This window comes from Oenanthe melanoleuca, chromosome 1, assembly GCF_029582105.1.
Source record: "Oenanthe melanoleuca isolate GR-GAL-2019-014 chromosome 1, OMel1.0, whole genome shotgun sequence".
NCBI lineage: Eukaryota > Metazoa > Chordata > Aves > Passeriformes > Muscicapidae > Oenanthe > Oenanthe melanoleuca.
The window spans coordinates 73,576,881-73,589,288 of NC_079333.1; the positions used below are offsets into that span (position 1 = coordinate 73,576,881).

A 12,408-nucleotide genomic window follows, 5' to 3' on the forward strand; every position below is an offset into this window, starting at 1 on the left:
CAAGACTAGTGCAGAAGATGTGTTTGAATACAGATTATCCTTAGTAACCCTCATATTTGCTCTTCAAAGTGGTAAGGAGAATATGGAGAACTACAAGCTGGTCAAATTCACTCCAATTTCCAGGAAAATTATGATGCAAACCCTCCTGGAAGCAATTTCTTGACATATAAAGAGTAAGAGATGTGTATCAGTTCCAAGTAGACCACATGGATTTATCAAGGACAAGTTATGCCTGACCAGCCTGTTTGTCTTCTGTGATTTGATGGGTGGTTCTGTGGACTAGGATACAGCATTGGACACTGAATACTGCTAGAAAAAGATGTTTCTGACAGTCTCCCATAGCATCCTTGTACCCCAATTAGCTAGATGTGGTCTGGATGAGGATGGATGAGTGGATAAGGATGACATCCTGCTGAACAGCAAGCTGAACATGCTAAGCAGGCTTCTCAGTATAAGAAAGATATTGACATACTGGACTGAGTCTAATGAAGGGCCATGATGGTACTTCACAAGAGAAAAATCTAAGAGATCTTGTGTAGTTCAGCCCTAAGTGAAGGATACAAGGAAATCTTATTGCTGTTGCAACACTAATGAGAAGCTAAAGAGAAGAGCCAGACACTTCTTGAAGATACAGTCACAGAACAAGAGGAAACAGACACAGAATACTCCATTTGCATAAAATAATTTATTTACTTTTTTTTTAACCACAAAGACTGACAGCTACTGGAGTTAAAGTATTCCCATCTTAGTGGATATTAAAACCAGATTGTCACAGTGTCTGAGCAACCTGCTCTAACCAGATCTGTTTTGAGCAGGGAGATTGCACTAGGTGACTTCCAGAGATCTGCATTTCAGCCAGTGCATTTCCATGATGCTGTGGTGGTACACTGGATAGCCACATGCTAACCACTGAAATAGAGAAAGATAAAAGCTCCCAGAGAACTCCATCCTTCAAAACAAAGCCAGTATAGTTACTCCAGGAGGCAGTCTCAAGAACTGCATGGTTAAATGCCCAGTAATTTTGACTGGGCATCTGTACTCAGCAAGACCCTAAGAAGAGATTTTCATCCAACAGAAACAAACTACCATGGCAGAAATACTGAGTATAGCACCAGGCTGAAGACCAGAGGCAGTTTATCACTCATACAAGATGCCATAAATGTCAAAGATAACATCAAAAGTAAAAGGAAATGCTCATGAAAACTGGAGCAAGATTTAGTCTGTTCTACCCAGACAAGGATTTTTTGTGTCTATTATGCCTTTATATATTTAGAGAAATGAGGCATAAATGAAGCAACCTAAGAAACGCTATTTCAAATCTTACCCACACGTATGGCAGGTATTACGTAGGCACTGATGGAGAGATGCACACAGATTTACAGCCCTGCTAGTCACAAAATGCTAAATATCTTAGCTAATAATTTCAAGTTTCATATTTGAGAGCTGCAGAAAGCTCAGTCTTCTCACAGGTCCATTCTTACATGAGCAGCAATACACTTTGATCCACAGATAAGCAATGAGATCTGCCAGTTCTATGCCTTAAGTTCAAACTTAACTCAAATATACCTTGAGGATACACATATCAAGAACAAGCCAAAGAACTTTGGGAAGTTGTCCAAGCCAATCTAAACTGAATAACTGAGCATTTATTGCTAAGCATGAGACACAAAACACCTACAGCTTTTAACACTGCAAGCCATAACACAGGATTTCTGATATTGAAATATGCTCACTGGACTCCATCTAGTGGCCATGGAACTTTCAGCTTTCTGAAGTGATTATTCTGGGATTTTAAGTAACTGATACTATAACCATAACAGAAAATTATTATTATCATTAGAGAGCTACAAACCAAGATGGTAATTACAGGAGATTATTTTAGAAACATTGATGAAACCATGATGGAATAAACAATGGTCAACAATACAGCAGACTCAGAAAAAAAAATTGAAATTCAGTTTTTTAGCAAGCTCACTGCATTCAGGTAAGAGCAGTAGAAACTTCAGGCTCATACATCCTTCTTTTACATTTAATTTGTCTAACAAGGTCATTCAGGTTCAGGTCTTTCTCCTTTCCTTTGTTCCGAGCTCTGCCAGGAACAAGTTCCAACTTCCCCTACAGGAGATGATTTGCTGCCAAAATATTATCCTGGATGTATTGTCCCTTGAACTTTATCCACAAACTTGCATACAGTATGACTATTTGATTTTTCTTTCCTATTAGGAACGTCATATTTAATGTGAGGAAAAACTTACTGGATCATGTATGCTCTGGCTGGGAAGAAATTAATATAATACCCATATTAAGCCATACAATACCAGGGAAATAACTCCAAAGTGATAAAAAGCCTGGCAAGGAAGAATCCCAGGACAATTACTGAAGGAAACTAGAATAGCATCCTTCAAATAATTATGATGTGTGTCATCTATTCATTAACCTGAATGCTCTTTATAAACTCACTGACGTTTGAGGACCAACACAGATTTAAAATCCCTTTTGGACTAGCAAACAGTGAGAGTGTGGCCTCCTTGAACATCCCTTAAAGACAAACATACTACTATGATTTTCATGGAAACCACCTACCAAATAAGATATGACATTGCACATATAAGTGCCAGTGCAAGTGGGTGCAAATATGCCTGGCAGAAAGATATCTGAAATACCACTTGACAACATCACTGTAGTGGGAAAAATGAGACATGGGCAAGGTGAGACCACTTTCTATCTTATTTTCACAAAGCTTCAGTTCTCTATCATTTTATTGCCTGGCTGTAGTCTCTTACCTACATGGCTACTAACAAGCCTGGAAAGGCATCAAGTGAAGGGCAAGCAGATTTCCTGTCAGAATCAGTGCCCAGGTGAAGAACAGGACTTCTTCTGAAACCAAGGGATATAAAGACCATTATGCAACATTAAAAAACAGAGTGTGAAATAGCACTGTCAGTGCTGTTAGTGCAGTTCTAATCAAATTGGAAAATGGATGACAACCCTTCCATCATCACCTTAAAACTCAAGCCTCTTTTCTCTATGTTGATACCACAGCATTTCCATTTGACTTCTGATTTCTTAACAAACCTGTTAAAATGAGAACAAGGACTATCTTACTGACATTTACCTCTCCATGGAAAACACCCAGCTCTTTCTGTGGAGCATCCACCTTCTCATTCATGTATGTTTCAACACTCCTTTCAGCCTGTGAAGGGCAGCTGTGCGCTGGGTAACAAGAAAGGTAGCAAGATCATATATCTCTGTGTTAAAACTAAAGCATTCAAAGGCAGTGGAGGCTCTGGATTTCTAGGCTGAAACCAAATTTTATGTCTATAAACTCAGCCACATTGAATTCCAGGCTCCTGAAATTAACTACATTACAATTTGTTACAACAAGTGTAATTTATTACATCCTGCACTGATGTAATCTGATCTCTAAATGCTTTCTCTACTTCAAATTATGCAAGCATTATCTATTCTGATTTAAACTCTCCCACTCTCTGTTGGGAGAATAATTTTACAGTAGTCAAAATATAAGCTCCTGTCTTATCTCTGAATTCAACAAGCAGTTCCTCCCCACCCACAGAGTACCTGGAAGTATTAAAAACAGTTTAATCTATGCCTCAAATTTCCAAACTCAGATCAGTATCTGTCAACATGTCATTTCTTTTTAAGTCAATAGCTACACCTGAGTATCAAAAAGCACCCAGAAGTACACAAAGCTGCAGCTAAGGATTATTTATTTACACTGATGGATCTATATTACAGGCTTCTCTGAACCCTAGCAGCTATGGATCAGCATTACTCCTTCTCAGGTTTGTTGTGACTACATTTATGTGTTTACCTTCCTCACTTTTTTCATTTTGGCATTGTTTCTTTTGTTTTCTCTGGGTTTGGGGAAAAGTTATGTTTTAAAGCATATTTAGGTTGCTAATTTTATGTGAGGCCACTTGATGCTTCCACTGCAGGAACAAATATGTTTCTTAGCAGAAGAAACTTCAGAAGGGACTATTTGATTTTGACTTGTAAGGACTGTAACACTATTCATCCTTCCCTGAAAACTTTAAACAAATTTAGAAGAGTAAGGTATCATTTTGAAAAGTGACTACTTTTGTAGATTTGGTGTCCTACATTTTTCATTTTCCAGTATTCTTTCCTAGAATTGTTACTAGCAGAAATTTTCCATGAGTACTATAAATACAGTTAGGAGGAAACAGAGCCAGTCTAAGTCATGTTTTCTTGATTTGCTCACAATTATAAAGGTGATACTTTCTTTCTGAACTATCCTTACTGAGAATGTTGCACATTTAACCTTTCCACAGAAATACTGTGAATCTGATTTTGTAGGCAATGTGCAGCCTCAGCTGACTTATTTCTTCTTCCTCCTTCCAGTCTCCAGATTGAAAAGTGATCCAGAACTTTCATGTCCTTTTTTTTTTCCTGACACAGTTGCAGGGGTTGAATTACAATTTTTGTTCTAAAGCTATCTGGCATCCTTTTCATCAGCTACTGAGCTGAAAAAAAAAAAATTCTAGCTGGTTGTCTAGTGGTTCTCTTCTTATTCAGAGAGAGCCCCAACCCCAAACTTGGCCTGGACCCAGAGGCTTAAAACTAGAATTCCAGAAAAAGCCTCCATTAACACTGACACCAACAAGTACTCCAGTCAAACAGCCTGCACTCAATCTGCTTGAGCCATGGATGTACTGGAGAGTGCACAGCAATGGGCCATAAAGATCATGTAGGAACTGGAGCACCATGAGGACAATCAGCTGGGACTGCTCAGCCTGGAGAAGGCTCAGGGAAATCCCATCAATGTATGTAAGTAAATACCAGCAGGGAGGGTTCAAAGAGGACAGAACCAGGCTCTGCTCAGTGATGTCCAGTGACAGGGCTGGAGGTACCAGGCACAACCCAAAACACAAGAGTTACCTCTGAACATCAGGGAACACTTTTTCACTGTGAGGGTGACCAGGCACTGGCACAGGCTGCCCAGAGAGGTTGTGGAGTCTCCATCCTTGGAGATATTCAAAAGCTCCCTGGACACAGCCTTGGCAACTGACTCTAGGTGATGCTGCTGAAGACAAAGGGTTGGACCAAATGACTCCGAAGGTCCCTTCCAGGCTCAGGCAGCCTGGACTGTGTGACAGAACCATGGCACTCCTTCCCATCCCACCACTTGGAGAGATCTGCCTCTTTCTTTTTTTTCCCCCTGGATATTCACCACTAGGCCCAATGTAACACTGCCTTACACAGAGCCCTAGTCACAGAATGGAATGATTAGTTTCACCAGCCTGAGGTGCCAGATCCAGACTTTTTAACGAAGGCTTTTGGTTTCCTTTTCCTGATTTCTCCCCTCACTTGAACTGCCAGGAATCTCTGGATACAGCAGAAGAATGCAGAAGACAGTGCCTGGATTCCCCATTCCTCCTCTTATATCTGATTCACTGGGAGCAGATGAGGAGATGACAAACTGTTCTAACAGATGCAGCAATCCATCCTTACACTAACAAAGAATCCTATCCCCTCACTCTTCGCAGTCAGATTAAGACTTTTTATTTTCTTAATGTATCTGCAGCAAAGCTGCTATTCTCCCAGCTGGTCACAATGGGAGAGTAAGTAGAAGACAACACCAGCAACAGATGTTGGATTTCTCTGACCAAACTTTTGTGATCCACAAGAGTTTTCTCCCTAAAACCCCATTCAGAGCTTCTGATCAACTTTCTGAAGACCTTCAGACAACCTAGCACACTTTTTTTCCAAAGCAAAGTCCATTCCACCAATGAAATTGTAGCTCTTGCTTAATACAAGAAATCTAGTCCATAATGTTAAAAGGTTTTAATGTATTAATTTATTGCATTTTAGTGCCAGAAAAAATCTCTATTTTGAGATAATACATGTTCACATTCATTCTCACAAAAAAAAACTTTACTTAAGTAAAATACTGTAAAATCAAATTTCACTGTAAAATACTGTAAAGTAAAATAAAATTAAAAAAAAACAACCCCACAGCTTTCTTAAGATGCAATACCTACCACTGTCTTACAGACTATTAAATTTAAGCGACCAAAGACATCAGTGCCTCTGGACTAAGACAAAATACATGGCACTTTTCAAAAATCCATCTATTTACCTACCTACCTATCTTCTACATTAAGGTCTTGAATAAGCTACATGACCAGAATCACTGGAGTATCTGCTTGTCTTTAGAAATAAGTTATTTCAAGAGTAGCTCAATGAGAAAAGCATTGTGTAATTCATGGACTACTTGTGCAATTTTTCTGCCTTGTATAATTAATGCTTTTCATGGACACAGACAATCTAAGGAGGGGCAAGGGAAAATGGATTTGTCTTTTACTGTCATAAAAATGATGGAGTACCCAAGTCCAATGAAGCACTTGAGACTGTTCAGTTTCAAAATCAAGAATAAACACGAGCTAAGGAAAAGTTTTACATATACATTATTTTAACACATATTATCTTTTATAGTCATTCCATTAGTAAGTTCTTCAGTCACCATGAAACTTCAGGTCTAAATGAGAGCTTCCTGGACACCAGCATGGAAGATGCTACTACATCTTTTATCTCCATAAAGAACCAGTGGCATCAAAACACCTCTAACAAATACAAAAATTCTTCAAGAAAAGAAATATAGGCTTTACATTTCTCAGGAGGCCACAATGAAGCTTCTTGCTGCCTTGAAAACTGAACTCCCCTTATTTGCTTCAACAACTTATGAATAACCTCTCATTATTTTTAAAGCAGACCCACATGAATTTGGCAGAATCTCCAAGTTACCTCAAAGATACAAATATCTGGTTAAATTGACAAGCTCACAAATGGTTGATCCTGCATACACATCCATACCTCTCATGATCATCTAATCTCAGGCACACACTACCCACAAGAGAGCCCAATGACCACATAGATTTAAAAGTTACTTGAGCATTCTTACCTTTGCAACAGAAAAAACAGTTTATACTAAGGGTCTGGTTTTCAAGATAAGTGGTTACACATCTTTTTGAAGCATTTGCATTGAAGCATATTGTAAGCATAACCAATGGCTTTAAGTGAGATACAGGCTTTTAAGTTTATTGCATAGGATCTTAAGAAAACAATAATCACAGAGTTGTGAAAGTCCCAAGTTTAAATGTAGGTGTAATGAGTTCTACTTCCATTGAGATAGAAACATTCTGATTGAGGATTAAAGGGCATGAGTAGGAGGAAGAGAAGAAAGATAAGGTAGGCTGTGGTATCCCGTGTTGCATAAGACAGAAAACCCAAACCAGCATCACGTGCATCTGACATTTGCTGTATTAGAAACAACTACTTATAAAGTACTTATTCTTCTATCTTAACTATCCTTGTCTAGCAGGAAAAAAAAATTCCAGAAAATAATAGAGAAAGAAATGGCAGCTTAAAAGAATGATCTAATGTTGTTTAAAGTTTAAATGTCTACCTTTCACACAGAAACTCAACTGTCCTGTATTTTGTCTCTCAAATTCCCTCCCTGAGCAGTAACTTTAAAATTCAAATAAATTTAATGGTACTTCTTAATAGAAACTATAGAAATAGTACTGTAGTCCAGCATCTGAATCTTTACAACCATCATACCCAATAAGTCTTCTTTGCAGTATCAGACTTCCCAGAAATAAGTTTTTTAACTACTATCTTTTATGTAATCAAAAAGGTTTGTATATTGTATTTTGCATAAATAAAACCAGCACCTGAGAACTTTTATTTCCTTTACAAAAGTACATACCATAAACGAAAATAACTTCTTAGGGTCAAGTACTAGGATTTTTCCCTCAGGTAAAGAAAGTTCAGCAGTTCAGAGTGACTGAATTAGCATCACCATTTTTAGCACGTTCCTACAAGATGAAATATGTTACAGTGATGTTCATTGCCAGCAATGATTTAAAATCTTTTAAAATCCTTCAAAATATTGAGTATCAGTTCTCATCTCCCTGCTTTCACTCACCCATTCATAACAATTTGCTGCTTCCAAATTTCTTACATATACAATTTCACATTCCATGTACAGAAAGCTCAAGCTTTATCCATGTTTCCAGCTTTTCTGTACCCATTAGCATTAAAAGACCTCTCTCATCCCTTTAGCATTACATACCACTTTTGAATTCCTATTTTCCTAAAGGAAGCCATTGACTCTTTTCTGGACACACTACAACTGAAATCTGGCAGCTAATGAGGATCCAAATACTCTGTTCATCGTGCACAGAAAAGCTGCTTTGGAGAGAAGCACATAAGCCCTATATGAAAATATATAGGAGACAGAAAGAAAAATGCCAACCCAAAATAAATACTACATAATCCTCCCAGTATTTTTGGAGAAACACTGTATTAAAAAAAATTGGCAATAATACAGCATAGAGTAGACCTCTCCATCTTTTCTTATGGAGTTGAGATTCACAGGAAGCAGAGATCAGGATTGGAAGGACAAAGTTGACATAAGTTTTCTAATAAAGAAAAGAAAGAATACCACTGAATTGGAGATCAGAGATTCAGTAGGAGATCCAAGCATTGTCTTTGCAATATAATGATTTTCTACCGTGTCTGAAAAGTCGAATTCCTGGGAGAGTTTTAGAACTCAAGAGCTCCATCAGGTATCTGAATTTAACATATAAGGCCCAAGAATCTCTTAAGATAAAGTTCTAGCCTTCAAATAATCAAAATCTATTTTACGTATTCAAATTAAAAAAAACTGTATAGAGCAATCTGGGAATCACTCAGATTTCATGCTATTTTCCCATATCACAAGTTTCTTCTGTACAATATGAATTTTGACATGGGAGAAACAACTCTTGCTGCATTATCGGGCATACATAGTTAAACATTTTCATTATCTGCATATTTGACAAAGGCATTTTATTGACAGCTAGGCCAAAGCAGATCAAGTTTCACATGCCAAACATCTTAATTGCTTATTATCCTTAAATGTCAACTCTAATATAGGTATGTTATTTATAATGTAAAGTAATTTTGTCACTGAGATGAGATATCATTAACATAATATTGAACAAGACACTGATCTGTATGCAACATGCTTTGAGTAACTCATCACCACTTACAGACATCACTTTCAATTACACATAATACTAAAACTGCATTGAAAACTGCTCTTGGCAAGATTGCTGGTTTAAGAAGACACACTTGTCATCCCCATAATCTTCCCTCTCAGACATAAACGTATTTGGGTGGCCAGAGGCATCAAATTAAGTCACATGACAAGTCTGAAGTCAAAACAACATCAACAATGCACAAGAGGATATTCAGCAAGGATGCTACTGTCAAGCAGAAAATAGTAAAAACTGCATCCCAATAATCAAGAAATACATTATGTGCCTTACAACATAGAGAAAAGCTGATTGCCAAATAAAAAGATTTCATTTTAGCCAGGCAAACTCTACTCGTTGGTTCAGCAAACTACATCTAACAGAGAGAATGTATGAGATGTCAAATGCTGACAAGAGAGCTTGCTTCATTCTGTGATGAAAATTAGTTTGGCAAACCACATCTGCTTCATGTTTTTTTGCTATACAGTCAAGTTGTTTAGTCTGTTGGCTGGCTGAAAGTCTCTGACTTTTAGATCCAGTGCAGAGCAACCTGAAAATTTAAGATATAGCACACTATCCTACTGACATGCTATTTTCAGTTCTCTTTCATCAATATAATCTCAAGGATATTAATAAAGTGGAAAAAAAAAAGGATATTTTAGTAATGTGATTTAATAAACCTTTTTAACGATGGACAAAGCTTTTCTTTTCCCTTTTTAATTCTAGCCATACAATGCTGATTGTAAAAATGGATGGAACTGTTAAACAATAGCCACAATAGCAACTTATAGAAACTACTCAAGCTTATATATTCATAAGTCCCATTTATCTGCTACTGCAAGTAATGACTGAATGATTTGCATCACTGCTTAGTACATTCTGCTGCAGAGATGTACAGTCCAAAGCAATAGTTAGTTGCAAAGATCTGGACAGATCATCCACCATGAACTACTAGTTTGAATTAATTCTTTCCTATCTCCAGATTCTACACAGCATGACCAGTTAATGGCAAAGAGCTTCAGCAGCCTTTCCGTCCTGGAAAACCTCAGCACTTGCTCATGAGCAAGTGATGACAGTAAGATCCCTTTAGTTACCAACATTATGTTTTAAGCAAGACAATTTGTTGACATCTCAGTTGAAATAATCCTGGGAAACTGCTATATCAAACAGTTTTGAGAGGCAGCTTTGGAAGGAAAGTGGGTCTCCTTTACTTTAAAGTCCACATCTGAACAGAGTATTCCACAACTACTACAACACTGGTAAGACTCTATTTTCACCAGGTCAGCCTAAGAGATTTTTCAGATAACAAAGCCCAGAAACTCCAACAGATAAGAAACAGGTCAACCTGTCAAACTTACAGATGCAAATATTTTTTTTAAGTCTTTTATCCCTAGATTTCTCCTTTAAAGAAGTACTATTTCATTCCAAACATCAATGTTCAACAAAAAGAGCTACAGTATGTTAACAGGAGGAAGAAAATGTAAATGTAAACCTGCAATTACTAGCCTTGTATTTCATTATTTAAACAGCGTGTGCACAAGAACATTGGAGTTCAGTGATAAAATGAACAGCATTTGTAGTAAGAGAGACATAGCAGCCAGGGCAGAATACAGCTGAAATAGGAAGGTGAACTTCAGCACAAGACTATGTGACAGAGATGGGATTCAGCTTCATGCATCAAGCTAACATAAAAGGATCAAAAACCTGACATGAATGTTAAGTGACCAGGAATAGCAAGTCACTCATTTTGCTTTCTAAAATGCTGATGACCTTATCCAGAATAAGATCAGGACAGTATACCACTTTGCACCATCACTTCTTTAATCTCCATAAATTTCTGCAGAATAGGCTGTTATGACAGCATAAAAACACCTGGGATATTAGTGCCTATCACCCTATTATGTATTTGTTCAACCTGAATTAATTAAAGATGCAAATAAATATTTTCCAACTCGTTGACACTAGTCATAAGTGAACTAAGGAAAAACCTTCTAAAGGTGAAGTAGGGAATGGCAGGGTTGCAGACTACTGCAAAAGAAATGTTTATGACATGAAAATACCTAAATCTCTTTGGTGCTCCCACAAAGTGAAAAGTATTTTAAAATACATATACTCTTCTTCCACAGTTCCCAATAAGTACTTGATCCCTGGAGAAATATTAACATATTTGGATGTTCACTCCTATGTATATGTGCTAGCACCTTGTGGAAAGCTGTCAGTATCCAGGTAGACTCTGAACTCTGCATACTAGCTCTTGTATAAATTCTGTGATCCATAGATAAGTAAAGAGAAATTTAATTTTAGAGCCACTGTTTTTTAAAAGAAAGGCATTTGTCTTTCAATCATAGCATTTGTTAATCTCACAACACAGACCTATGACAAGACACTGTCCCAATAGGAGGTTTAAAAAAAGACAAGATCATACTTAGCATAAGCAAGAGCAAAGAACAAAGGACAGATCAGCTTCCAGTATCAGGAATCCCAGCACCAAAACTTCTTCACTTACAGAGTTAAATGCTTACTGAAACATTCCCCTTGGAGATAACAAAACCACAAAGAAAACAAATGCATACCATGAATAAGAGTCCCGGGAGAGAACCCTGTAAAGTCCTACTGAGGCTGTTTAAGATGTCATCACCTGCAGCCTCAGTACAGCATCCAACAGAATCACACAATTGTTAGGGCTGGAAAGGACTTCTGGAGATCACCTAGTCCAAACCCTCTGCCAAGGCAGGGTCACCTGGAGCAGGTGACACAGGAACACATCCAGGGGGGTTCCAAATGTCTCCAGAGAGGGAAACTCCATGACCTCCCAGGGAAGCCTGTTTCAGGAGTCTGCCACCCTCATTGGAAAGAAGCTCCTCATCATCTTGAGGTGGAAATTCTTGTGTTTACAGCCACTGCTCCTTGTCCTTTTACTGGGCACCACTGAAAAGAGTTTGGCACCATCCTCCTCATACCTGCCTTTCAGATATTTACATGCACGGATGATTTTCCCCTCAGCCTTCTCTCGATTAAAACACCTGGTTTAGACAACTATTTACACAGATTTACTTTCGGCACTTTAAAATTAAATGAACGCGCCCAATCGCGCACTGGAGAGAGCAGCAGCCATGTGCTAGCACGGCACAGGACAGCCGGGATAAACAACACGCTAAAACATTCCTGCTACACTTGCCAGCGCTCATCTTCCATTCCGCACGGCACAACAAAAAGCTGCATCTTAGTTGTGAAGAGAGTAGAGACGAAAAGGTGAAAAGCCACTTTGGCAGCGCTATTCCGAAAGCGCCCCGGTGCCGCCAGGCCGGGCGGCAGCCGCTCGCTCCACAGGTGAAGTTGGCGCGGGCGG

At 38.3% G+C, this 12,408-nt stretch overlaps 1 protein-coding gene across 3 annotated transcripts in view; it reads right to left on the bottom strand.

Annotated features, from left to right (window-relative positions):
* Positions 1–12,408, bottom strand: part of DOCK9 (dedicator of cytokinesis 9) — a 111,948-nt gene that overhangs the window by 99,048 nt on the left and 492 nt on the right. The gene's annotated exons all lie outside the window — the stretch shown is intronic.